Source organism: Nymphaea colorata, chromosome 3 (assembly GCF_008831285.2).
Source record: "Nymphaea colorata isolate Beijing-Zhang1983 chromosome 3, ASM883128v2, whole genome shotgun sequence".
Taxonomy (NCBI): Eukaryota; Viridiplantae; Streptophyta; class Magnoliopsida; order Nymphaeales; family Nymphaeaceae; genus Nymphaea; species Nymphaea colorata.
Window position 1 is genome coordinate 28364332 of NC_045140.1, and position 8163 is coordinate 28372494.

General features: G+C 37.9%; 1 pseudogene; it reads right to left on the bottom strand.

Moving 5' to 3' along the window:
- Positions 1–2427: 2427 nt before the first annotated feature.
- On the bottom strand, positions 2428–6859 carry LOC116250443 (2-oxoglutarate-dependent dioxygenase 33-like; annotated as a pseudogene).
- Positions 6860–8163: the final 1304 nt, after the last annotated feature.

An 8163-nucleotide genomic window follows, 5' to 3' on the forward strand; every position in this document is an offset into this window, starting at 1 on the left:
CCAAAAAACCCTCTTTCTCCAAGCTTCCCACCGTCCCAAGACTCCCCACAACGAGAAATGAAGCTTCTTCACCGGCAAATCTTGATGCAATGGAGAAAATCTCTCCCTCCCACGTCCCTCGCAGTGTTGAGAAACAAGAAGAGAGAGAGAGAGGAGCGTCGGTTTGAGAATAAGAAGCAAAAAGGGGCCCGACGGCCCCTTTTTAAATTTTACTCCCGTATCGTGCGATACGGGGGTGTATCGCACGTATCGTGCGATACGCCCACCGTATCGTACGATACGTATGATACGCGTACGATACGTACGCGTATCGTATTTAATAGGTGTAACGTATCGAAAACGTTGATACGGACGATACGTATCGTACGATATGCGTCCGTATCGTACGATACGGATAACATTGCTTCCATTGTCTCATTGCCTATTTTCCTGTTTGACTTTGAAGGATTCACCTGTCTCAAACATAAAAGAAAATTGCTCTTTGATTTAACCAAAAAACTACTTCATGCTGGTGCTTCATTAATTCAATTAAACAATAAGTTGCTTGCTACCAACTACAACAATACAAAGGTCAGACTTCTAGTACAACTTCTTCGTGCTGGTGCTTGAACTGAATGAATAACTCAATTAACCAAAAACCACTTCATGCTGGTGCTTCAACGAAATGAAATTCTCAACTATAGGAGATTAAATCATGAGTTCTTTGACTGTAATGAATCAAACTGGGGTAGTTGGCATGACTCCCAGGAATTGTACGAGATGTCTCATTACAATCTAGGAACCAATTGAGAAGCATGTGAAGTTCCCATATTTTACTTTCTTTTTTGTGCTTGATGTTTTTTACTATCTTGATTTGCTCTGGCAAATTGGAGAACCGCTCGTTGTTTCATAATTCCACTGACATGCTTTATTGAGATAAAAAAAATGTGTCAATTTTTTCTCGTTTTGTATTTGTGTGCATCATTTTATTTCCAATTAGAACCATAAATTGAGAATTTAACTGCAAATATTTTTTATGACATGGTGCACAACCCATTTGATTATGTCTTAAAAACTTTGTTGTCTTGAACAGCTCCAAATGCTGGCATTTACTGTTTAAGACCGACAGTCCATCCTTTTCATGTGAAGGAAACATTCAAGAAGTGCAAGGGTGACCATGTGCGAATCTTTTCACTATGAAATCACATTTAAATATAAAGATATAGCACTGTCACATTCATAACGTTATTGGCTTTTTTAAAAGATAAAACAATAATTTGGATATGAAATTGATCTTTTTCCCTTTCTTCTTTATTTCATTTGGTAGGAGAAAATGATTGTATTCTTCTTTAACATTTCAACCTTTACTTTGTGAATATGATTCAGAAATTGTTTGCACTAGTCCCTAATATCTAAATTTTCACTTTTGTTGGACAGCTTTTGGATGTAGAAGAAGGGCAAGTATATTCAGTTAAAAACTTGGTTCCTATTAGTGTAAATAATGATATTCTTGAGGCAGAGAGAAGAGGCTCCAAAAGGAAGTGGGAGTGTGTGTGGCAATCAGCTCGTGAAAACTTTGAGTAACCCTAGCCCTGTTTGATGCTATTAGGTTTTTCTACTCTGGTGACCTGTTTGTCTATTTAGTGGATGATTGTTCACCATGTTTTTCTTGCATGGTATGGACATTCTTTTAACACCCTCTTGTGAAAGGCAGCTTTGTCATGACCACCAATAAGAAGCTCTATGCAGGCGTGGATCTCTATATTCTTTAATTTATCTTCAAATTTATCTCCGAAAATATGCTAGTGTTGTAGTAAGGTTTGTAATACTCAAGATCCTGTTCATGTATATTGTCATGCACTTGAATATAAAACGTTGCAATGAGCCTTGTAATACTCACAATCCTGTACGCCACATCCAATAAAATAATTTGTCTACGCTTTTTTTTCCTGTGCACCAAACATAGTTAATTTTTTAACGGAAAAACTTTTCTGGAGTGGGAAAAATCAAATTTTTTCCTTTTGTATATTTTTCCTTAAAATTTTTTCATGGTAAATACTGCTCAAAAATTTACCCTTCCAGACAAGGAAATGGCTCCAAAATGTGATTGAAAAGCGTGCAGCATAGATAGAGACAGGGAAAATAACAAGTTGGCCACAAAAGTAGGAGCATATTTCCACCCACAGCCAGGCTCAAGCTAGGCTAACATGTTTAGTTATAGGCTTAGTCGGGATCCATAGTGATAGAGAGGTTTAATGTTAGACAGGAGGGAGTGCTCGAGCCCATTTGTCTCAAGCGAACAACTTGTCACCCACTTCTTTTCCTCTCTCCCAAACATTAGAGAACAGAACAGAAAAGAAAACAAGAAATAGACAGAAACGAGTTCTACTACGTCCTCTGGGAAAGATCCGATAGGGATTACAAAACTGCAACTTGTGCCTTCGCACATCTACCACACCGACACAACTACATCCATCTCTGGAATGGCTGATGATGAAGCACCATCATTATTTCTGCTTATTACAAAGACGAATAAGCACTTGAAGTTCAATACTTTATTCCAAAGGTCGCGTGGAGCTTGCGGAGTAGATACTCCCCATACATCTTTGGCTCAAACTTTGCCACCCCTCCTGTCTTTTCCTTGCAGAAGTCCAAAGGTTCCACAACAGCGTCAAAGTTAGTCTGAAAGAGAAAACCAAACTCAATAGAATCATCTGCTACCAAGAAGATAGAAGGCCAAAGATTGAGTTCTATATCCCTTTTTATGGCATGCTCAGGTTACCAGGAAAGTTCAAGTTGAGATTTAGGCATATTTACTGATCAAGGCAGCCAGCTCTAGCTTTCTGCTTTATAGATGCGTTAAGTAAACCCATTTATCTAATGTGATCAAATACAGCCCCTTGAGGGCAGCCATGATTTCTGCTTAAGGTAAATTTTACCAACACACAGGACTTGTATTGACGCACTGAAAATACGGGGAAGTACTAACCTCATAAAAGAATGGTATCGAAATCCGATCATTAGGGCTGTTATTTATCACTCTATAAAATGCGCTCTCATATATGCCATTTGAATAGGCCTGAAAATTAATGAAAAAGGACTTATATCAAGCAAAAGTCTCATCTAGCACATTGCAGAAGATTGAGCAGGAAGACTGAGGCAGACCTTTGACATGTCCCCTAAATTGCAGACAAATGTTCCAGGGACAGGCAAGGCCCATATCCATTCACGACATCTGTTCATTGCCTACAACCGCATAGAAATGCGAAGCAAATTTCAAATTTCGTTTCACTAAGTAGTTTGAGCCATCTAAAACCATGGAAGCTTTTATCGATAAGCTTTATTTTTATTAGTAACAAATATCTTTAGAGTCATGGTCAATTTGACAGTTTTCATTCTATGCAATGGTCAATTAAATCTACCACTTATAATTCCTTCTTAATTTTAACGTTTCAATAGTTGATGGAAACAAAATAAAATCAGGGATCTTACATAGAAAACAAACAATATATGCTTGACAGCTCTTATGGTTTACCCTCCAATGCCATCTTCCACCATTTTCTCAGTGGAGCCGGGATAACGAATTAACTGCATTGCCCAGGAAGGGTCTCCAGCTCTTTCACCTTCAAAGGTGTATGGTGAACCACCCATATGCCAAAGCTATCCCTCGAAGAATGTTTTTTGAAAGTTCTGTACGTCATGGACAACAGAAAACTCTTCCAAGGGATTAGCCCACTTATCCGTATCAATACGCGGATACGGCGATCCGGATACGAATACTTCATGGATACGATTGGATCGGGTTTGGGTCAAACCCGATCCAAACCTTAAAAAATGATCGGTTAAACCGTGAAATTAGGTCGACCTTCTTCCTTTTTCACCCGACCTTCTTCCTCTTCACCCGACGACGAGCGATGGCGGGTGGCGGTGACGACTTCCGGCAACCCACGGCGACGTCTGGTCGTGCAGAGATATTGATGACAGCTGTTTGAATATGAAAACAGTTTTTTTTCTTTGCATTGGAAATGGTTTTGATTTTTCACGTCTTTTCCTCCTTAAAATTATTTCCTAGGGCATCATATACTCATATCATGCCTTCAATTTGAGCTACGGATCCTACCGCAAAAACATGAAGCAGTGGAGTTGCCCATCTGTGATGGCCGATGGGGCTTACATTAGTGAGAATATAAGCTGAAAATATGAGAGAGGAAAATCAGCAAACTAATTTTCAGGAAGGATAAGATCATGATAATCTTTCCTTTTCTTGTTGTGACGCAGAGATTTGTAACATTCTTATCCCAAGATTTTTGGATCTGTACATATCTCACGATTTGTTAACTTGTATAAGTACTCAAAACGTATATGAAGTGAATTATCACTTTTTGGCTCATTATCTCTATCGTTTCTCTCTTTTTCCCTCATGCTCTCTTTCTCATGGTATCTCAGCATATTTAGAGAGAAGAGTTGTGACAAGTTTGGTGCTTAACAAGGGATCTCGCCAGAAGTGTTCACGTTTTCCGGCCTGTTTCCTTCATCCCTGCTGCCGGTGCCAACTTCTGTGTGTGACCCAAGTATTTCGGTGGAAATGGAACCTCTTGTCACATTGCGGTTTCCTTGGGTCCATTATTGTTCTGCCGCCTTCCCCTGCACTGTCGTTGGGTTCCCTGTCGAACCGTGATCTGCTCCATCCAGAACGAACCATGCTCCCCCAAATGATCATCACTTTGGGAAATCTGTTCGTTTGAGCAAATCCCATGAGATTCCGATCAAATATATTCTGTTTCGAAAACTGGTGAACCGTAAAACATTTTTGCTATTTCCGGTCCAAATCTAAGGATTAATTCGTGCAAACCAATGGTGGGTCAATCCCACACGATAGATCCTTGGACGGTGAGTCTTTCCACGGCTAAACTTCAAAGATTTACTCATTAAATCGACTGCAATTTGATTTGGTTGTGTTTTCTTTCATTCTAGCGCTAAATCCGTTCGATTTCAAGGCCAAAGCATGTTTTTGATCATCTGAGGAGCTATCCAACAAGATTCCGAACAAATTGAGCTCTTACCCATCAAAAACCGATTAGAAACGAAGGAGAAATGCAATTTGAAGTCCGCCGGTATGCAATTTGAAGTCTGCCGGTATTTTTCTGAATTTTTCGATGCCGAAGATGAATTCTAGCACACCCGTTCCACTGAGATTCTGCCAAGTTCTCGGTCTCCGGCGAGCTTCACCCAGATTTACGTGCCCCGCCGCACTCCACGCAACTGTGTGTCAGTCTCAGTCTAAGTAGACGAATCCTGCTGGCATGTCAGCGTGTGCTGCCATTTGAGCAAGTGTCGGCAATATCGGCACATGTGACTGTTAGCGGGAGAGAACCGCCTTTACTGATATTCCCGCCATGGCGACAACTCTTCCTGTTAAACGGATTGATATTTCTGGTAATCAAAATGAGTCACCCTTTCACTTGCACTTCTGCTGGTGTTATTCTTATAATCAATCCACTTGTTTTTGAAAACAACTATTCCACATGGTTAATGCCAAGAATAAGTTTAGATTTGTTAATGGTTTTATTTTAGAACGAGGCCTTTTGCACGAGAGGAAGTATCCTAGTAATACAGTGTGCCACCTTCATAAGTTTTTGTATGGACTCAAGCAAGCGCCACTGGTTTTACAAGTTGTTATCAGCACTTAAAGAGGCTGGTTTCATTTAATCTTCAGCTGACTGCACTCTCTTTACTCGAAAACATGAAAAACAATTTATTGTTATTCTTGTCTATGTTGATAATATTATAATTGTAAGAAATGATGAACAAGGAATTGCTTCAGTTAAGCAATATTTACATTTGAAATTTAATATTAAGGACTTGGGAATACTTAAGTATTTTTTTGGCATAAAAGTTGCAAAAGCACCATCAAAAAATATTTTTAAGTCAAAGAAAATATATAGTGGATATTTTGAATGATGCAGGTTTGATAGGAGCCAAGCTTATGGACTTTTCAATGGAGCAAAAATTACAATTAACTCCCAATGATGGTATTTCACTAAAGGTCCAACTAAATATAGGAAGTTAGTTGGACGTTTGATTTATTTAACTATAGCAATGACTTTAACAACTTGTGAAGTTATTTGGTTAAAAGCCTTGTTAAATGAGTTGAGGTGGAGTCATGATAAATCAATGGATTTATATCGTGACAATCAAGCAGCTTTGCATGTTTCAACAAATATGGTTTTTCATGAAAGAACGAAACACATAGAGTTGGATTGTCACTTTATAAGAGAAAAAATTCAGCAAGAAATAATTCAGGCGCATCATGTATATTTTCACTATACCATTAGGAAGAAACATTTTTCAAACTCTAAGAGTCAAGTGAGGTGTTTCAGATTTGCACACGCCAACTTCAGTGGAAGCATTAAAGAGGAAAATCAGCAAACTAATTTTTAAGAAAAATGAGATTATGATAATCTTTCCTTTTCTTGTTGTAACACACAGACTTGTAACATTCTTATCCCAAGATTTTTGGATCTGTACATATCTCATGATTTGTTAACTTGTATAAATACTCAAAACATATTTGAAATGAATTATCACTTTTTGGCTCATCATCTCTCTCGTTTTTAATTACACATACATCAATAGCTTCATGCTTATCAGGTCTGCCGCCAGTCAAGTTTTCTCCAATTGTCTGATAGCCTCTGTTCCAAGGAGAAAGGAAAACAGAGCTAAACTTACGGGCCAAATAATGAATTGACTGAAAGGAGATGCCACACCTGAATCCACTCGATGGCGACAGTTTGATCTTTGAGTTTTTCTTTATCAGGAAGACCGAAGAAGCTCCGCGCAACATCCCTAGCTCGTTTGCACATGGACTCCGGAATGCCATGACCTTTCTGCACAAGTAAATCAGCAGATTGGGTTCTGCCTAAAAATCACTTTGCAGAGATCTGATAGAAATATAGAATTCCTAGTTTCTGCACTCGCCACATAGCATTAAAAAAATGTCTCTTGCTGTATTTTGTTTCTAAAGGATATGCATAATAACATAACTAAAGAATAGGCGTGATTACTTAATAAAGTAAAGCAGCAGTAACATGCTGGTGAACATTGACGAACCCCTTCAGTTTTCATTAAGCTCACGGCCAGTTAGTGGATATCGACAAACTCACGGCACAAACACGTCTGTAATTTGAAATGTAATAAAACGCTAAAAGTTTAATGTGTTATTTACTTTTTAAAACTAATGATAAATAAGATATTCAGTCATATTATCAGGCTCAATAGTGAACTTTGAGATAGGAATGGATCTATTATCTCAGTTTGAGCATAATAAACCTATTGACGGAGTTTGATTTATGTTTTCTTGTACACCGAGCTTGGACCAACTTGAGCTCAGGCCCATGTCAGACCACGAACAGGCAGGTAAACTAGTTCAACATGTATCACGGGCTTTTGTGTTTATAGGCATCCGATCGTGATGAATGTGACATCGGAATTTAGATTAAGCATACAATCAATTGTAAACTGAAATACAAATCCACATAGATATATAACTTTATTCAATACTCTATGTTTTTCAAAGAATTATGTAAAGAACTACATGTATCGCATACATTTAATGAAATTTGGAACCCGTTGAACCAGATTTCATAAAAGAAGTCTAGATTTGATTACAAATCAGATTTATATTTGATTGCAGTTGCATCGCAGAATCAACGGAGTCTCGTGGTCTAGTGAGATGCGATAAAGCCTGAGACAAATAAATCAAAACTCTAGTCGGTTCCAAATTTAGTTTTCAAATATAAGGCCCAAATGTGCATCTGATTAGGTCGAAATTAACCAAAGTTAGTGAGTTATTGGCATCGTTAAACTTATTGCTTATTCATATATTGTTGCCATTCAATCATTCATTTGTTTAAATATGATGTCCCTCGATCACTTTACTATATATATATATAAACGGTTTAAATTTTTTTTGAATTAGTGTCTCTCAAACCAAAACTTTATAGCTTCTCACGATTAGGCTAAATCTATTAATTAAGCACCTGGAAAGGTGGCATTATCCATGTAGAAACTAATGTCGGCATTCAATTTTTTTAATTTTTAATGGATTCATGTAGCTCAAAAAGATAATTAGTTTTAGGAAGCGTTTGAATGACTGTGCAAGACCACGTTTTGAAAGCAAAATTT